This window comes from Lissotriton vulgaris, chromosome 2_1 (genome assembly GCF_964263255.1).
Source record: "Lissotriton vulgaris chromosome 2_1, aLisVul1.2, whole genome shotgun sequence".
NCBI lineage: Eukaryota > Metazoa > Chordata > Amphibia > Caudata > Salamandridae > Lissotriton > Lissotriton vulgaris.
Genome location: NC_141687.1, coordinates 1,862,601,870 through 1,862,621,011, shown reverse-complemented (window position 1 = coordinate 1,862,621,011; position 19,142 = coordinate 1,862,601,870). Strand labels below are relative to the sequence as shown.

General features: G+C 47.4%; 1 protein-coding gene across 1 annotated transcript in view; it reads right to left on the bottom strand.

Annotated features, from left to right (window-relative positions):
- PCSK6 (proprotein convertase subtilisin/kexin type 6) overlaps positions 1–19,142 on the bottom strand; it is a 1,364,483-nt gene that overhangs the window by 663,894 nt on the left and 681,447 nt on the right. The window lies entirely within an intron of this gene.

Sequence of the window (19,142 nt, the reverse complement as noted above, 5' to 3'; positions counted from 1 at the left end):
ATAGACAACAGATTGAAAAAGAGTGTAGGGGGGGCAATATCGGAAGCACGATTGCAGGATCAAAGGATTCGTGCCTAATACATGCACGGCTGAAACAATAGACCGACACGGCAAGATGAGCCTCAAGCGGGGCCATCTGCCTTTACAGTATCATCCCCCTCGTCATAAAGACACCCTCAAAGGAACACGTGTCTTCCGCAAGAGCTTGGGAGTCCCAGGGTCACGAAGCGGACAGTGTCCGTTCGCTGGCTACTTGAGGGCAAGAGACAAAATGGATGCCGTATCTAAAATGGAACCCGTGGGTTCAGATGGAGAAACCCACGAATAAGACGAACGGTTCAGGTCAGCATAGCGAAAACGCGTACACCCACTAAACTCGTCATTTGCGGTTCATAGATACCAAACTCGTCCATATTCGAACGAGTCGAAAACATCGTTATGATTGTCACGGAACCTAAGACGCTCCTTTTGCCCTCATGTAGGCAAGCACTAGTCGATATCAGAATCGATCTCGATATTCATCAAATCATTCAGATGTTGCTGCAACATTATTCTATCCATCAATGCTTCCTTGGTAACAGATGGCCGTCTTATACACGACGTAGCACAGAGGCCACATAAGGCAGGACCACACTGTACGCAAAGACAACACGTGAACAGAAACGTTACAACAACCCCAATGATCATCAGAATCTTCCAACCCCACGTCGACATTAGGCCCCAAAACCATCCTAGTAGCGTCCAATCACCTAAGTCCACGTGTATGGACTCGGAGATCTTATGCAACTTCGAGATGGCTTGATATACAGTTGGAGCGTTATCAGGGATGAAAATACAGCAACTCGAATGGATCACCTTGCACACACCACCTCTATCTGCAAGTACAACGTCTAAAACCATACGGTTCTGCAACGTCATAAGTCTATCCGCCTGAAGCTCCGCTGTCAAATTACCAAGAGCACTTGCAGTTATATTAGCAGTCGATTCGACCACACGAGTCAACTGTCTCAGGTTCCTACTATTAACCATAGGTCCCCAAAACGGCAGGAAACCCTTAAAGAAGTCTCCTGCTTCTTGACCGGCAGTGTCCTCTTTGCTAATAACGCCTCTCACAACTCTAGTCTTGTGATAGTCCGAGGCGACTGTGAAAGTTGGTGGCAACAGATTCGCAATATAACAGGTGCCCGAGAAGTCACGGGGCAACCATGTATATGCACGATCATAACATACAAAGTATGTAACCTTGGCAGTCAGAAAAACAGGGGAAGAGAGCATTGGTAAAACATACGTTTCAGTGCAAGCACTCTTCCCAAGTTGAGCTCGCGGATTTCGACCAAGGCCTTGCAGGCAGAAATTACCAAGATAGGGTACGATCCAGATCGGAGACGAGCTTTTAAGCTGTCTATCACCCACTGATATACTATACTCAGCCTCACTCAGATCCTTGTATGCTCGCACCTCTTCCTCTGGAATAAGCGATGCGTCAAAAATATCTCTATCTAAGTCAACAATCGCTCTTGCCAAAGGCTTGTGGTACGGGCCGGGACCAAGGTCTGCAGAGCGTGGCTCTCGATGGGGGTAGGAATCTAGTGCGCTACGGAACATAGTTTGAAATGCTCGAGCTGACCCCTGGGAGCTGTAAGGAAGAACCAGATACGGAATACCCCTATCCATGGTATGTGGCATTAACCCACACACCCAACAGTTAGTAGTATTCATCACCAACTGATGCTGATGTAGGAGTTGGACAAAGGAGTTGTTCATGAATTCTGCGCGTCTAACCTGTTCATGTTGGGGCAGAGGATTAAAGGAATGTGGAGAAACAGTGGGAATAGATTTCGGTTCAGAAGAAGAAGTAGGTGAAACAGAAGGTAATAACGACTGTACTCCACAATATACACCACCCACTAATAGCATAGAAACAGTCAGAAACAGCAGGAATACCTGAAACAGAAAGCATTTTGTTCGTACAACCCTATGCAATTTTGATCTTTGCGCTAACATCCTCTCTACTTCCGACAGCTTAAAGAACTCCATCCTCTAAAAACCGTCCGTAACGTTCTTGACGCACTTCGTTCTGAGTAGCGATTATCAATTCCCAGGAGTTCCCAGGAATCGACAAAAGTAACCGACCAAGTGTCAGGAACCTGCTAAACAGAAGGAAGTACCCGCACGGCCCTACGGTCAACCCGGATGAAAAAAGGTTTTCTTTAATCAAACATTCAATTGTAATGCAAATCTCCTAGCTGTGGAAAAACATACGTGTAAAAGAATTCAAGAATTAATAGGGAATGCAAATGTTCATAATGTTCGTGGCAACAGTAAGGGGTAATGTGAATTCATAAAGGAAAAACAAAAAGGGACTTCTTTTTTATTAGTCTTTATCACAAGAACGAAGGAAATATCTGCTTCTTCCAGGACGAGTCTGTTCTTCAAACAATTGTTCAGATTGCGAAAGAGTGTTCGATGGTTCTGATGACAATTCAAGCCTCGAATTCTCCAAAGCTGATGGTTCAACAGATGTGTCTGGCTGCAATGAAGTGTCTCCTACAGGTTGAGCATCGCTAAACGGCACAAATTTTGTTGGGGTCTCTGTTTCCGTTGCGGCAGTCCCGGTCCTCACCCAAGGATCTGCTGGCAAAGGTATTGGAACCTTTTTGGTGTGGGTGGCATGCACCCAATTCTTTCGGCCTTCCAAACGAACTGCAGTCCTTGTGGCCAGTAGGACTTGGAAAGGACCAACAAATCTCGGCTCCAAGTTACGTTTTCTGCCAAAATTTTGGGTAACGACCCAGTCACCAGGTTGAAGCCGATGTCCAGGACCCTCTGTCTGTGCCGGTAGAGCTTCAAAAACCTGTTGATGAATTAACCTCAGTTTAGCAGTCAGATCATGAAGATAATCAATTAACATTGGATATTCCAGACTATCAAAGGCCCTAGGCCTCGGGACTCCCCAAATGTTCGCAGGACGGCCGAACACAATCTCATATGGGCTAGGCCCTACTCGAGAGTGTACAGTCGCCCTGGTCGACAAGAGAGCCAGAGGCAAGGCATCAGGCCATGACAGACCAGTCGTAGCTTGAATCTTAGCAAGTTTCAGTTTCAGAGTACCATTGTACCCTTCAACTAAACCCGCTGACTGGGGATGATTGGCGCTATGGAATTTTTGTCGAATTCCAAGGCCCTTACACACACTCTTCATCACACTCCCCACAAACTCACTTCCGTTATCTGACCATACAATCCGTGGCATTCCATACCGAGGAAAGTATTCCTTCAGTAGGACTTTCGCTGTGGACAGGGCAGTATTATCTTTCAGAGGATAGGCCTCAATCCATCTGGAGAACGCGCAAACCACAACTAAAACGTACTTCAGGTTATTGCATCTCTCCATATGAATGAAGTCCAGTTGGATAACCTCAAAGGGACATGTAGGAGGACCAAAATGGCCAGGTGGAGTGGGGGTACCCTTGCCGGGATTGTACATCATACATACCATACAATTCTTAACCACCCTCTCAGCACACTTAGCAATACCATCATTCTTCCATACAGGGGACAACAACTTACATATACCTTTCGCGCTAATATGTGACAAGCTGTGAGCCATTGTCACAACGGCTAGCACATATGCATCCGGCAACATCCACCTTTGACACTCAGACAAATCAACCCAACATCCATGCGCATCTAACTTTCCGGTGCTTTCTTTCCACTTAGTCTTTTCAGTCTCAGTGGCCTCATTCTGAATCGCTTTCACACTCTCAACAGTGTCCTCACACATACCAGTCTCCACAGGCCACCTTACTGAACTCGTAACGTACATTCGGGTTGCAAGATTTTTAGCTGTCTCTTTAGCAATCTCATCCGCAAACGCGTTACCACGACCAACATCATCCGTAACCTTTCGGTGCGCGCTGCATTTAATGATTGCCACCTGCTTGGGCAATGTAAGTGCGTCCAAAAGATCGTTCACGAGCTGTCCATGTTGGATCTTCGTGCCATGCGATGTCATAAATCCTCTTTCTCTCCATAAACGACCAAAGCTATGTGCAACGCCAAATGCATACTGACTATCCGTAAACACATTCACTTGCTTCCCTTTAGACAAAACACACGCTCTCGTCAACGCAATCAACTCTGCCGCTTGCGCGGAATTCTGACTCAATCTCGCAGTTTCCACAACCGTACTCAACGTCACTACAGCATACGCAGTCGTCACATCACCATTCGGCAGCTTAAAACATGAACCATCAACATACAAAGTACCATCGGGATCTGCCAATGGAGTGTTTTTTAGGTCAACACGACCCTTCGTTTCTTCCTCAGTTCGTAAATAACAATCATGTGGTGGTACATCATCTGATTCCATATTAGTCGGCAACAATGTCGCCGGGTTCAGTACATTACAGCGCTTTATTTGTATATGACTTGCCAAAAGCGTCAACTCATAACCGGACAACCTTGCGCTCGTCAAGTGTTGAGTTTTTGTACGATTCAAGAGAGTGTCAACTGCATGCGGAACCATCACCGTAAGCATATTATCCATGACCAGTCCTGCAGATTGCCGTATGGACACCGCAGCTGCCGCTGTCGCTCTTAGACAACTCGGCAATGCTCTAGCTACTGGGTCCAAGGTCGAGGAAAAATATGCACATGGACGCTGCTTACCGCCAAATTGTTGCGTCAAAACACTCAACGCACAACCCTCTCTCTCGTGAACGTATAGTGTAAACGGCTTACTGTAGTGAGGAGTACCTAACACAGGAGCCGAACACAACGCATCACGTAATTCTGAAAAACTTTTCTGACACTCTTCAGTCCATGGTAAAGGAGTCGTAACATCCTTGAATGTGAGGGCGACCAATGGCTTCGCTAGCAATGAAAAATTGGGAATCCATTGCCTGCAGTACGACGTGATACCTAGAAAGGCACGCACATCTCTTTGAGTTGTTGGCACAGTCATTCGAGCGATTGCTGCAATTCGTTCTGGGGTCAACCTTCTTCCCTCCTTTGACAATAAGTGACCTAGATAGGTTACTTCTTGACAACAATATTGCAGCTCAGAAGGTGACACCTTGTGATATAAGTCACATAGATGCTGTAACAGCGATACTGTAGCAGTTTTGCAGGTCTCTTTAGTGTCAGCAGCCACTAGCAAGTCATCAACGTACTGAATCAAGGCCGCACCAGCTGGTAGCACAAACGCGTCAAGTTGACTCTTAAGAGCTTGGCTGTAGATCAATGGACTCTCACAGTAGCCCTGAGAGCGCGTTTAAATCTAAAGCTGCGACCTCCTATTGAGAAACCGAATAGATCTCCGCTTTCCTCAGCAATCGGAATGCTAAAGAAAGCATTCTTCAGATCGATCACTGAGAACCAAGAGGCGGAGGCTGGAATCAGAGTCAGTAAAGCCGTAATATCAGGCACCACAGGAAATTGCGGAATCACAATTTTATTCACTTCTCGTAAATCAATGACAAAACGGTACACAGGAGGTTTGGATGGATCAGTTCGTTTCAAAATAGGTAGCACAGGACTATTACACACATTTCCCCGAGTTTCCTCAATGACATCCTTCTCGATCAAGTCATATATGATCGCTAATAGCGCTCGTTCACCATCGAGGGAGATACGATACTGGGGAATACGTGGTAATCGCACATTCGATTTCAACTGGACGACATAAGGTGATATGTCCAGCAGGCCCACATCATTGGGACCTGTTGCCCACAAAGACTCAGGAAGAGAACTCAATTCCGGTGGGAGCTTATCAGTTGACAAGTACATAGGAGAGATCACTCTCTGACCCAATGTAAGCTCCACTCCCGCAGGAGAACAGTACAGAGTCGCATATAACCGTTTCAGCAAATCCAGGCCCAAAAGATTCTCACCACAACCAGTAGTTAAAATCAAAGGAGCCTCTAGCTCACGAGGCCCAATTGTAAGGGGCAAAGGGCTAGAAACCGGATTGCTAACGGGGGCGCCAGAGAATCCAACGGAAACATTTGTTAAGCCAGACAAAGGTGCGCCAGGGAGTTTCGAATGCATGATGGAACTTTTCGCTGCACCAGTGTCCAACAGAAAAGGCTCAACTACGCCCGATGTGGCAACTGCGACGTAAGGCCCTCTCTGATCAACCGGAACTGATACTACTCCCTCTCTTTGTCTGTGGCTGTCCTAGTAATTACCGTCAGCATCGATATCATGCTCAACATAATAGTAGTCCACATGATACTGTGCAGATCTGCCAGATGAAGAACCACGTTGATCAAAGCAATTATTCGAATCTGATGAAGTGGTAGAACGCTCATTCTGATATTGAGTGACACCGCGGCCTCTACCTCGTGATGCCTGTTGGGGACCACTACGACCTCCTCGAGTCGAAACACCATTATTTCGGTCACGTAAAACCGGACAATTAAACTTCAAATGGCCCTCACCTCTACAGTATGCGCATTGATTATATCCTAGCATAGATCTCGGTGTAGAGTAGTCAGTACGCGACTGTGTCCTAGAAGACTGTGATTGCAATCAATTTTGTTGCTGTACATCGTTTGGATTCGAGCGCGGAGGATACGCTTGCTGCAACAGAACTTTAGTTTTAAGATCCTTAGTTTTCTTATCCGCACGATCATTTTCCTCCTTCTCCCTATTTTCGTAATATTGAGCCGTGGCCAATATTTGAGCAGAAGTAGAAACAGCCCACGAACTTTCAGAATTCTTCAACTTATTGCTGAGTTCAGGCAATAAATTCGATACAAATTTATCTACAAATAATCGCTGACCTCCCTCAGTGCTCATATCCTGACCACTATGATCGATGAATGCCTCCTCAAATCTCGTAAAGAAATCGGAGACACTCTCGTCTTTCTTTTGCTTGCACGCGGACAGTTTATCCCAGTTAACTCTCATTGCTGGCATAAGTGTCTTCATAAGTGTAATGATTCTTTGAGGCAGAGCCGTAATGAGCTGTTCAGGCTTAGCCCCACCAACTTGTCGTCCGTCTGCCGCCGCAAGAGTAGCCCAATCACCACCTAACTCAGCTACGTGATTCTCTTGACGGATTTTCGCCCAAACCGGTTGCGGAACTACGTTACCAAACAACATGTCAATGCCGGCAAGGTTCATAATAGTAGCATCCACAAGTTGGGATAACTCCTTATAATAACCTGCCGGATTTTTACGGGGTCTAGCAAAGATTGTTTCACCTGCAAAACTTCAGATCGCTTCCATGGGAGGTGTATCCAAACTCACTGGAAGTGTGGCAAAATTGCAGGATTGACAGTCGCATCACCTGGCATCCACACTGGGGGAACTTCTCGCATAGGATACTGACCAGGTTGTGCCATCCACTTCTCAGTTTCGTCCTTAAACAATGCTCGAGGTTGTACTATAGATCGAAAGGATAGGAGGCGCTCTAAGGCACGTCGAACATTACTACCCACAATCATACCGTTCGAAAACTGATTCTGGAGTTCAGTCATTTCAGACGGTACATTATCAACCTCATCATTACCCACTCCTCTTTTAGGGACTTACACATTTCCTCAAACACGAATCTTTGCGTGGGCTCATTAAATTGAGAGAGCGTCTCACAAACCATGCGCGGGGTGTATTTAACGGGATACCTAATCCATTTACGCGACATTTTCACTAACGTATCACTCTCCCTACCACCAGGAATTTGACTTCGTCTTTGAGAGACATCAGAAACATCGGACCCAAGAATCGGCCCAAATGGAGAGTAAAGATTAGCAACAGCATTAGGTATGCGACAACGGACAGAAGGAGAAGAGGAGAGAAGCACAGGGGCAACAACATGTGGACTAAACACAGGAGCAGTAGGAGTAGTCAAAAGAGCAGGAGTAACGGGAACAGCAGATTGAGAAGGTATAGGCAGTGGAGCAGTAGGAGGAAGGGCAGGCAAGGGAGCAGGAACAACTTGAGGAACAAGAGGATTCGGAGGAACAGGACCAACGGAGGGCTGACCAGCAGCTGCCGGAACGACAGGTTGAGGAACAGGAGGAACCACAGGAGCTGTAGTATCCTGTGCGTATGGAGGAGGTGATTTCAGTAGACAGGACAACAAAGGGTCCTCTACCACTTCTTCTCCCTTTTTATCAGAACTCGACGGTAAAACAGGATAACACTTATCCACCGCCATTTGTTGCAGTCTAGCAAAAACTTCCTTTTCCTTCTCTTCTTTATCTTGCTGAAAATGCTCTGCATTTCTCATCACCGTAACGATGCCTTCTCTCTTATTTTTCTTAATCTGTTTGATTTCTTTCTGCTTGGCCTCTTTGCGCCATAACCGAAAGGAATCAAACATGGCCGGCCTAGATTTCTTTTTAAACAATTTTGCTTCGAGATTATCCAAAATTGCAGTTTTGAAACTACCATGGGGTGGCCAACTAAGGACACCATCATCTTTGGTGTAGCGGATCCAATAATCATTATATATGATAGGACCCACTCCGTGGCGACTATAGAGCTCATAAATTGGAGTTCCAACTGGAGGTATCGGGCATGAATCCTCCAATCGGCAATCCGTACCGCAACATTTAAAGCAACCAAACAAAGTACTACGGTCAGGCATCGTGCACACTAACCGAGTTTACAAACTTCAAGGGTAATCGAATTACGATGTCCTCGCAAAAATTCAAGACCCTTAGTTTTTGGCAATTGCAATCGTCAAATAAAACCCAACAACTAAGAAGCAACAACTAAGAACCACAAATGCAATGGAACCATGCAAGTAACCAAGTTACAACAACAACCAAGGACTCTGGGAGCGACCCACAAATACTTAACTGAAAGAACAATGGCGTCACCAGGAAGGCCCGTCTATCGTCTCGCCGTACAAAGGACTATGCCAGGCGCCAAAACAGGTCGACAGTCAGGGCATCAGTCCGTCGCAGCCGTCAGGAGGCGGGAATCTTCACAAGAAAAGTCTTCGGGCCACTTATTTCGACAACAGGATCGATGAAGCGGGGTGCACCTTCCCTCGGAGATTTCACACGAAGTTCCTCACGATCGTCGGGCTTTGGACCGGTACCGCTGATGTCGCCCTACGTTGGGCGCCAACTGAAGGACTGGGCTATTCTAAGGCCCAGCGGTGCCAGGGAACAACACCTGAAACCTTCGTGGGTTACCTGTTCCGGCGTACAAATTACAGAGACACGGGACACTTCCTTCGGCGTCAAAGATCAGCGTTTATTTACTGCAGGGATACAGAAGTCGCAAGAAGTACACAGCGTGTAGGTTCTGGGAGACTGCCTCGAATTGCAACAGTGGGTCGCTCCTTTTATACATATTTTAGTCATAGCACAACATGGCGAACAAAAGGTTACAACTCAGTTCCCACAGTAAACTTCAAAAGGGTCGCTTTCATGTATTCAGAGGCCCGGAACATAATTACAGTAGCATCGCCGGTTCCCAACTGTAAAAGTACGTTATCTCATTATTAAGTACATTCCATTCTGGCTGTAAACGAGTTAAGGAAAGAAACAGAAACAGGTGCAGGGAAGGCAAAGATAGACAACAGATTGAAAAAGAGTGTAGGGGGGGCAATATCGGAAGCACGATTGCAGGATCAAAGGATTCGTGCCTAATACATGCACGGCTGAAACAATAGACCGACACGGCAAGATGAGCCTCAAGCGGGGCCATCTGCCTTTACAGTATCATCCCCCTCGTCATAAAGACACCATCAAAGGAACACGTGTCTTCCGCAAGAGCTTGGGAGTCCCAGGGTCACGAAGCGGACAGTGTCCGTTCGCTGGCTACTTGAGGGCAAGAGACAAAATGGATGCCGTATCTAAAATGGAACCCGTGGGTTCAGATGGAGAAACCCACGAATAAGACGAACGGTTCAGGTCAGCATAGCGAAAACGCGTACACCCACTAAACTCGTCATTTGCGGTTCATAGATACCAAACTCGTCCATATTCGAACGAGTCGAAAACATTGTTATGATTGTCACGGAACCTCAAGATGGGTCGGTAGTTCTTCAGGTACGAAGGGTCTGCTGAGGGCTTCTTGAGCAGGGGCTTTACTCTTGCGTGTTTCCAGTCATCAGGGAAGGTGCCGGTTTCAAATGTGGTGTTGATGGAGCGTCATAGTTCCGGTGCAAAGGCAGCGGTGGCTCCGTGGAAGATGTGCGGAGGGCAGGGGTCTGTGGTTGCTCCTGAGTGGATGCCTTCATGGTCGATTTGGTGTCTTCGGTGGTGGCTGAAGTCCAGGCGGAGATGGTGCGTTGGCTGGCGTTATTGGGGGGGGGCGTGGTTTTGTAGTCTGTTCGTTGAAGTTGACGTAGAGGGACATGATTTCCAGATGGAAGTAGAAGCTGAGCTTGTTGCAGAGGTCCTGGGAGGGGGTGATGTCCGTAGCCTCGCTGGGGGGTTTGGTGAATTTTTGGATGATGCTAAAGAGTTGCTGGAGTTGGCGATGATCTTGTTCTGGATGAAGGTTTGTTCGGTTGATCTGATGAGTTGGTGGTATTCTGTCATGGTACTCTTGTATGTGGTGCGGTTTGCTATCTCACCAGTTCTTCTCAAGACATCTGCAGGTGAATCTGGATTCTAGGAGGTCGGTGGTGAACCAGGTGGCCTTTCTGGGGCGCTGTCTGTCAGGGTTGACAAGGGATGCAAGTTGGTCTGCGCAGTTGGAGATCCATCTGTGTAGTTCTTTGGCTGCGAGGCTGGCGTCGGTCGAGGTGGAGGGGGCATCACAGGTGAGGGTGGAGTTGAGGTGCTCCTCAGTGACCTGGCTCCATTTCCTTCACGGTGGGCAGTGTGCAGGTTTGGGGGCAGTTGGTTTGCCAACATGGAAGTGCACGTATGGTGGTGGACCATGCAGAGGGATGCTTGGTGTGGCTGAAGTGGATGTTGTTTCCTCCTGTGAAGATGGGGTTGAGGGTGTGTCCTGCCTTCTGGGTGGGGGTGGTGACGAGCTGTTTCAGTCCGAGGTTGGCAAGGTTGTCCAGGAAAGTGGAGGAGTTGGGGTTGTTAAGGTTGTCGAGGTGGAAGTTGAGGTCTCTGATGGAATGTAGTCCATGGAGGTGATGGCGTGAGGGGCGCCTAGGTTGGCAATGGTAGTGGTGAATGATGTTCCAGGTCCAGGCGGTCTGTAGCTGAGGGGGGCCACGTAGGGTGGATCTAGGGCTGGTCTGTATCTGGAAATAGAGTTGTTACGTGGTGGACGGAGAGTCGCTTGTCCTGGAGGTGATGAGCCGGAGGGAGCTTTTTATGCGATGGTGAGTCCTCCTCCTGGGTGGTTGAGGCGGTCTTTCCTCTGGATCTTGTATCAGTCGTGGATGGCGGTGGCAATGTCGGGGTGGAGGTGGAGTTGGTCCAGGTTTCCGTGAAGAAGGCAACAGCAGGCAAGATGGTGTCGAGGAGGTCCCAGATCTCTATGGCGTGTCTGTGCAAGGAGTGCACGTTGAGGAGGATGTCCCTCAGGGCTTAGGGGTGTTGGCCTTCAGCATTCGGGCGACGGCCGTGGGGTTACACAAGGTGGTGAAGGTTTGGTGGCAGTGTCAGCAGGAGAACTGGCTGTGGGTGGTATTCAGCGTGGCCAGCTAGCAGTTGTTGATCATATAACACGCAAATTTGTGAGAAGATGCCAAAGAGAGTGAAATACGAAGAGCAATCAAGTTAGGAGGAAAAAAAGGGAAGAGAAGTGTCTAGTTGGATTGAGTTTTTTGGAAATGAATAAAGACCTTGTTCTTAACAGAGCTTTTCAAGCCCCTCAAAAATGGGTGTCTTCTACAGGCAGAGCTCAAAGATGCAATTGGCTTTAATCGATGCACTGTCAGATTGGGGAGGCATCAACCAGCACAAAGTTCCACAACATGTTAAGAAGCATGGATGCCAAAGCGACTCCTGGACATGGGGAGAGTGCCAGTTCCTGGAGTATCCCAGCAGAATGAGCTACAAACGATCTCTTAGGAAAAAACACACAATCCATGACTCTAACACTAATACCCCAGCAGGAAGATACGATGCAAATCATTGCCTCAAAAGAGAAAGAGACCAAGCACTGTTTCCATGTTGACATGAACTGGAAAGTAGATCCATTCCCTTTGAAGGGTATGGTAACCTTGTGACTTCACTTGATATCACTGTGCACTGACTAGGTTATTTAGTTCACCCCTTATTCTGGTACTCAAAAGAAGAGGGAAGGTAGAGTAGAGTGAGTGAAAGTAAAAAGTGAATATTGTAAAAAAGTACTAGAGAAAAGAGAGAAAGAAACAAAAGGAGAGCGAAAGAGACCAAGAGAGGCAGTGTGAGAATGGAGGATGAAAACGTTACTTTGCTATGGATAAATACTGCTAATGGATAGCATAAAAGACTGTGAAGTATAGGGCTTGAAATAAGGAATATACAGCTAGATTCATCAAAGAAAAATGGGCTCGCAAAGGGCCAGATTCTGAGAATCTGGCCCTTTGCGAGCGCAATTTTTGCATTTGGGATTCATCATCCCAAATGCAGAAATCGCTAATTGCAAAATCGCTAAATTTACGTGGAATTGCATTTAAGGATTCTCTATTTGAGATTCCTTAAATGCAATTCATTAACCATTTTTAAATTGCGAATTCACTATTTTTGGCCGCTATTTACCGCGAACTCAGACTTCGTGGTAAATAGCGAAAACTTAGAAAAATGCACTTTAGTGCATTTTTCTAAATTGGATGGCACACACACACATGTCCTTTGGACATGTGTGTGCGCAACATCAGTCTACATTGACATTTCAGGGGCGCTACAGGGTGTCCTTTGGACACCCCTGGCACCCTTGAAATCGCATCCTTATTTGCGATTAGCAAATTGCTAATCGCAAATAAGGAATGACTCCCCATTCATTCCTATGGGCCTTTAGGCCCATAGGAATGAATGGAGAGTTATTCCTTATTTGCGATAAGCAATTTGCTAATCGCAAATAAGGAGGCTGTAGGAATCGCAATTTATTTTGCGATTTCTACATGAATCCCGATTTTCAAGTCCTTAATAGCGATTCCTTAATAATCGCTATTAAGGACTCGCAAATCGGGACATTGATGAATCTGGCCGATGGCTATTTAGCTAAATACATTTGTACAAATAGGTCCAGTAAAATGTACAGGTTGGTATTTTTTTCATTAAAACAATATATTTGGGGGTGGGTGCAACACCCGTTACAAACCACACAAATGGGACTGCTCGCTGTGCTTAGTTAGTGCATTGTTGGGCTGGTGTGAAAAGTTTTGTTATCGCTGCTCTTAATGAACAGAATGGCAAAACCAAGACACTTTTTGATTAAAGAATCAAAAAACAACCTTCTGAAAGTGATCGTGCATTATTAAGAGGCAACCAGTGGAACTAAATAATCTCAGGGATGTACTAAACTAATAATTAAAGCAACGAGTACAACATGGTTAATGTATTCAAATCCACTCCGCATCTTTTCCAATGAAAATAAATCCATTGGGAACATTGTAATAATTGATGTAGGTCCTGATGTACAATGCGGGTGGTCGAAATAGCAAGTGCAAATTGCTTACTAGCTCGTTTCGAACTGCTTACCATTTTGCAATGCTACCAATATACTAATACGGAGGGCTGCAAATTGACCAGTCACAGGAGGTGGCAGAACGACATCCCTAATAAAAGTATTAAGCCACGTCACCATTTGTGACCCCCTGTGATTGGCTACTAAAGCTGGGATGGTTGCCTGAAAGGGAATGCATACTACAAACTCTGCGTTAGCATTTCCAAATTAAATCAACTCTCTAAGGCAGACTGCGTTCCTTAAGGAAATAGGTGCTACTTCGTGGTTCCTTTGGGATGACATCGGGGCATGCAGGTGTAGCGTCCAGCTACAATAAATACAACCACTATTCTGGTGTTAACTGGAGCTTTATTATTGGCATGTTACTCCTACCTCGTCCCTGCTCTAACTAACTATATCCTGCGTCCACTCCTCCTCTTCCTCTCGCCCCCTAGCTCCTCCCACTCCCAGCTACTAGTGTGCTAACTGCATAACATCTCCCCCTTTTGTAACAAAACAAACAGAACATACTGACTTCTTAGTCCATCTCCACGATCAGTCTCTTGGGTGGACGTATGTCACGATGAGGTCGTGGCAACCTGGCCCTCAGACCATCAGTACTCAATGTCTCAGTGATCGGAGCAATGTTCTCTTGACCACTTGGCTGTGGTTCTTCAACTCGGGGATTGTTTATGTCACTCATCATGGTTCTCGAGGTGTCTGTTGGCAGTTTCTTGAAGTGCGAGATATTTCTCGTGACTCGCCGCTGCTCAGACTCTGCAGTTACCATAGTCCCTTTCCTTCGGGTGACCACCAGCGGTTCATCCTTGAATGGACAGTCAGTCTTTTTCTGCGTCTCTTGCTTGACGATAACATTGTCCCCCTCATTTAATGATAATGACCGTGCTCTCCTCCGGTTGTCGGCATAGACCTTCATTTTTCTTTTGTTGCGGTCATCAGTGGCTCTCATTTCCCACGAGTCCATCTCAGATAATGATGTTTCCAGGGCTCCATCCCACGTGGGAATGCGATTCCTCATGGGACGTCCCAGCATGAGGGTCGCCGGGCATTGGCCAGTCGTAGCATGAGGAGTTGTACGATAAGCTCGAAGGACTTCATTGAGTGCTGTTTGTTAGTCTTTCCCTTCCACGGTAGCATGTTGGAAGGTCTTTTTGAGGGTAGCCATGAACCTCTCAATTGTCCCATTCGCCTGTGGCCAGAGAGGCGTGATCCTGCGGTGATGAAAGTCCAGGTGCTTCGCAAAAGCAGCAAAGTCATTCCCGTTGAAAGGAGGTCCGTTGTCTGATTTGACGATCTTGGGAACTCCCCACGCTGCAAAGACTTCATCAAGGACTTTGAGAGTACTGGCAGTGTTCGTGGATGACACAAAACAGGCAATGGGGTACCTGGAATACTCATCAATGATGGCCAGCACATATTTGCCAGATGACAGGGGTCCATAAAAGTCTATGGCGATTTCTTGCCACACACCACTCGGCAGGCTGGTCATCTGTAAAGGAGCTGGAGGATCACCCTTGCTGGTGAGTTGGCAGAGATGGCAATCTTTCAGGGTGGCTTCCACTAGTTGATCAAGGAACGGAAACCACACTCGTTCCCTTAGTGCTCGTTTGGTCGACACTATTCCTCGATGTCCTTCATGTGCAAGAGCAACCACTCCTTGTCTAAGTTGAGTGGGAATTACAATCCTCTGATCACGCAGCAATATGCCATCAGTCGTGACGGAAAGCTCACCACTCACATGCCTGAAGGCTTGTAGTTCACGTTGAGTCGACGAATCAGTTTCATCGTCCTGAGGATCATGCCTCCATCGATTGTTGCGGATTTTGTGAAGGACTCTCTGCAAGATGACGTCCTGTGCGGTAATCTCCCGAATAGTCTCCATAGGGATAGCTGGAGGAAGAGCTTGATCTGTTACAAAATGAATGTACTCTTCCGCAATGGAGGATCTGGAAGCTGATGATGGGAGAGGATGCCGGGACATGTAGTCCGCTGGATTTTCAGACTTCCCTGGTTTGTGAAGTATAGTGAAGGTATATTCTTGTAACCGTAGGCCCCACCTTTCGATCCTCGGGGGCATCTTGGATCTTGGATTTCCATAGATGGTGATGAGAGCTTGATGATCGGTAATTAGAGTGAAATGTTTTCCGTAAATAAAGACATGAAAATGTTCACATGCCCATACCACGGCTAGGCTTTCCTTTTCAGGTTGGGAGTAGGCTCGTTCTGGCTCAGTCAGACTACGACTCGCGTAGGCAATGATGCGGCGTTGATCTGAGTCATTTTCATATTGTGCCAGGATCGCTCCCAGTCCCACCGGACTTGCATCTACAGTTATTTCAGTTTTTCGCTTTGGGTTGAAATATGACAAGTGATTCGCTGATTCCACCGCCTTCTTGATTTCCTTGAATGCCTGCTCACATTGGGGAGTCCATTCAAACGGCTGACCCTGCTTGGTTAGCATGCGGAGGGGATGGCTGATCGTAGCGTAATCCTTAATGTAGCGAGCACAATAGCTGGCCATTCCCAGAAACGATCTGAGGTCGCTGACATCTCGGGGACTCTTGGTGTTGTTTAAAGTCATGATTTTGTCAGGATCAGGTTTCATTCCAGCACCAGAAAAGATGTGACCGAAAAACTTCAGCGTGGCCTGGTGAAACTCGCATTTCTCTTTGTTCAAAGTCAAGTTGGCTGCCACTAAGGCATGGCAGACACGATTGAGTGCAATGTCGTGTTCCCTGACATCAGAACCATAGACAAGGATGTCATCGCTATAGTTGAGCGTGTTTGGAATATTTTGAATGACTTGCCGGATCATTTCCTGAAATATCTCGGCTGCCGAGGACACACCGAAGCTCAGTCTTTTGTATCTAAACAAACCCATGTGAGTTGCAAAAGTAGTGATATATCTAGACCCCGCTTCCAATTCCAGTTGATGATAACCTTTATTCAGATCCAATTTGGAAAACACAGTGGCTCCGTTAAGTGCTGCGATCATGTCGCTCAAGTGTGGCCCCGGGTGCCGCTCTCGTTCTATCGCAGTGTTGGGCAAGCGCATGTCCACACAGAGTCTGACTTTGTTGGCCGTGCCCTTTTTGGGAACGATGACAACCGGCGAAACCCATGGGGTCGGGCCATCAGTGCGTTCGATGATGTCCGCAGCCAGTAGATCTTGGAGTTCTTCCTCAACAGCGGCCTGTAGGTGAAATGGTACCCGCCGAGGGTGTTGGGCGACAGGCCTGACTTGTTCGTTGATGTGTAGTCGTACTTGACAGTCTTTCAATTTGCCCAGACCTTGAAACAAACTGGGAAATAGGCGAGTCACATCTCGGATGTCGCTGACTTTGAAGAGAATTTCCACCAGGTGGAGTCGTTCAGCAGTTGGTAGACTCAAAAGGCAGTCTGCTTCAGGGCCCTTGATAACATGGATGACTGCTGATATAGTTGTGCCGTCGTGTGTAAGCGTCGTTGAGAATTTCCCTAGGCAGGGAAGTGGCTTCTTAGCCATCCACGTGAAGACTCTCACAGGTGCAAATGTCAGGGGGGGTCGCGGACTCATCCTTTCATATTCAGTAACTGGAATGTAATTTAAGGAGGCACCAGAGTCTAGTACAAACTTTGAGTCATGATTTCCAACTTTGATGTCCAGCCGAGGGTATCTCTTAAGCTGGTCCGGGTCTGCTGCCAAATTCAGGTATTCAATGGTGTAAACAGAGTCTCGGGACGAAGGTCTGGATTCTCTGGAAGGTGACCTCCTCTCCCACCGAGACCGACGAGACTCTCTGCTGGAGTGTGACGATTCAGGGGACCGCTCCTTCTGATCTTGGACAGCTCGCACATGATGTCTTCGAGTGTCGGACCGCGACACTCTTGGAGCTCTGCTTCGTGTGTCAGATCGTGTAGTACCTGAGTGGCCACTTCGCTTCTCTTTGTTGTACTCCCCGCACATTGCTTCGAAGTGGTTAGTGCGACCACACTTTCGACATCTCTGGCCCATGGCCGGGCAGCTGCCCGCATGAGGGTAATCATACCCACATCGGTAGCACTTTCTCACTCTTTCTTGTCGTCTCTCCTTCCTCCATGGTTCTTGACGTTGATAGCCTGATTGCTCTTGACGGGAGGATGTGTGCGACCTCCATTGTTTGTCTCTGGAGCTTCTTCGACTGTCACTCCGGGCGTGTACGCGTCGCGCCTGTTCATGACTCCCTTTGTGTTCCGTTTCCATGACGGCGGCGTACTTCTCCGCCTGATCATAAGCTCGTGTCATCTCCTCTATTTCATCCAATCCATGCGGTTTCCTCAGTAGTCGCCTCCTAAGTTGATCCGAATGACATCCGTCTATTATTTGGGATTTGATGGCAGCGTCAGTAGAGAAAGAATCAAATTCACAGTACTTGGCTAGTCTCCGCAGACGCACCATGAAGGCACTCATGGGCTCATCCTTCCCTTGCCTGGCGGAGTGAAATGTGTGTCGTTCATAATCTACATTTCTCTTGTGAAGAAACTTCTTGTTCAGGATCTCACATGCTTTAGCATAAGTATCTACGTCGGCAGCAGGCAGGTCTTTGAGTATCTTGACTATCTCTCGCCCCGCCAGATTGTGCAGAATAATCAGTTTCTTTTTCTCATCAGTGATGTCCGAACCTTCAATATAGTCTTCAAACTCTTCCAGCCACTCTTGCCACTTGGGGCCCATGCTCCCTTCCGTTGTTACCTTGATAGGAGCGGGTGCTAGCAAAAGCGATCCACTGGGTGGAGGTTGAGCATCTTCGTCGGCCATTCTGCAGCGATCTCACTTGTCTTTGCCAATGCTTGTTTATTTTGCCAACGCTTGTTCCTTGTAGTCGCCAATGCTTGTTTGCTTTACCAATGCTTGTTTCTTTCAGTCGCCAATGCTTGTTTACTTTACCAATGCTTGTTTCCTGTAGTCGCCAATGCTTGTTTATTTTGCCAATGCTTGTTTCTTGTAGTCACCAATGCTTGTTTATTTTGCCAATGCTTGTTTCTTGTAGTCGCCAATGCTTGTTTGCTTTGCCAATGCTTGTGTCTTGTAGTCGCCAATGCTTGTTTATTTTGCCAATGCTTGTTTCTTGTAGTCGCCAATGCTTGTTTCCTCACCAGCGCCTGACTTCAAAATGGCCGCCGTTGATTTGCACAGGGTTGTCCTTACTAGGCGCCTGACTTCAAGATGGCCGCCGTCCTTGCAGGCACACACGAGGCTGGCTCTCCAGGCTCATTCACTCGGGGGCACTCAGAACTCACCGGCGGTCGGCTTCTGGGGCAGGCCACGCCAGGATTCACTTCTCCACCACCACCACGGACATCAGGTGAGATCGGGGTGGGCTCCCGACTTGCCTTAGCAGTTCCCGCGTTCTTCCGCCGATGGCCTCCCAAACCTCACGCATCGGGCGTGAGGTTCTCCGATGTCCACTTTCGCTTGGACTCAAATCTTAGCGCTCGCAGCAGCGCTTGCTGGCAGCGCGTCTCTGGGGCACTCCACGGGGTCGGAGCGGGCTCCCGATTCCTGTTTACCAGTTTTTTTTTTTCTTTTTCCTCACTTGGGACACACGCTTCTAGTGTGCAGTGCGTTTTCA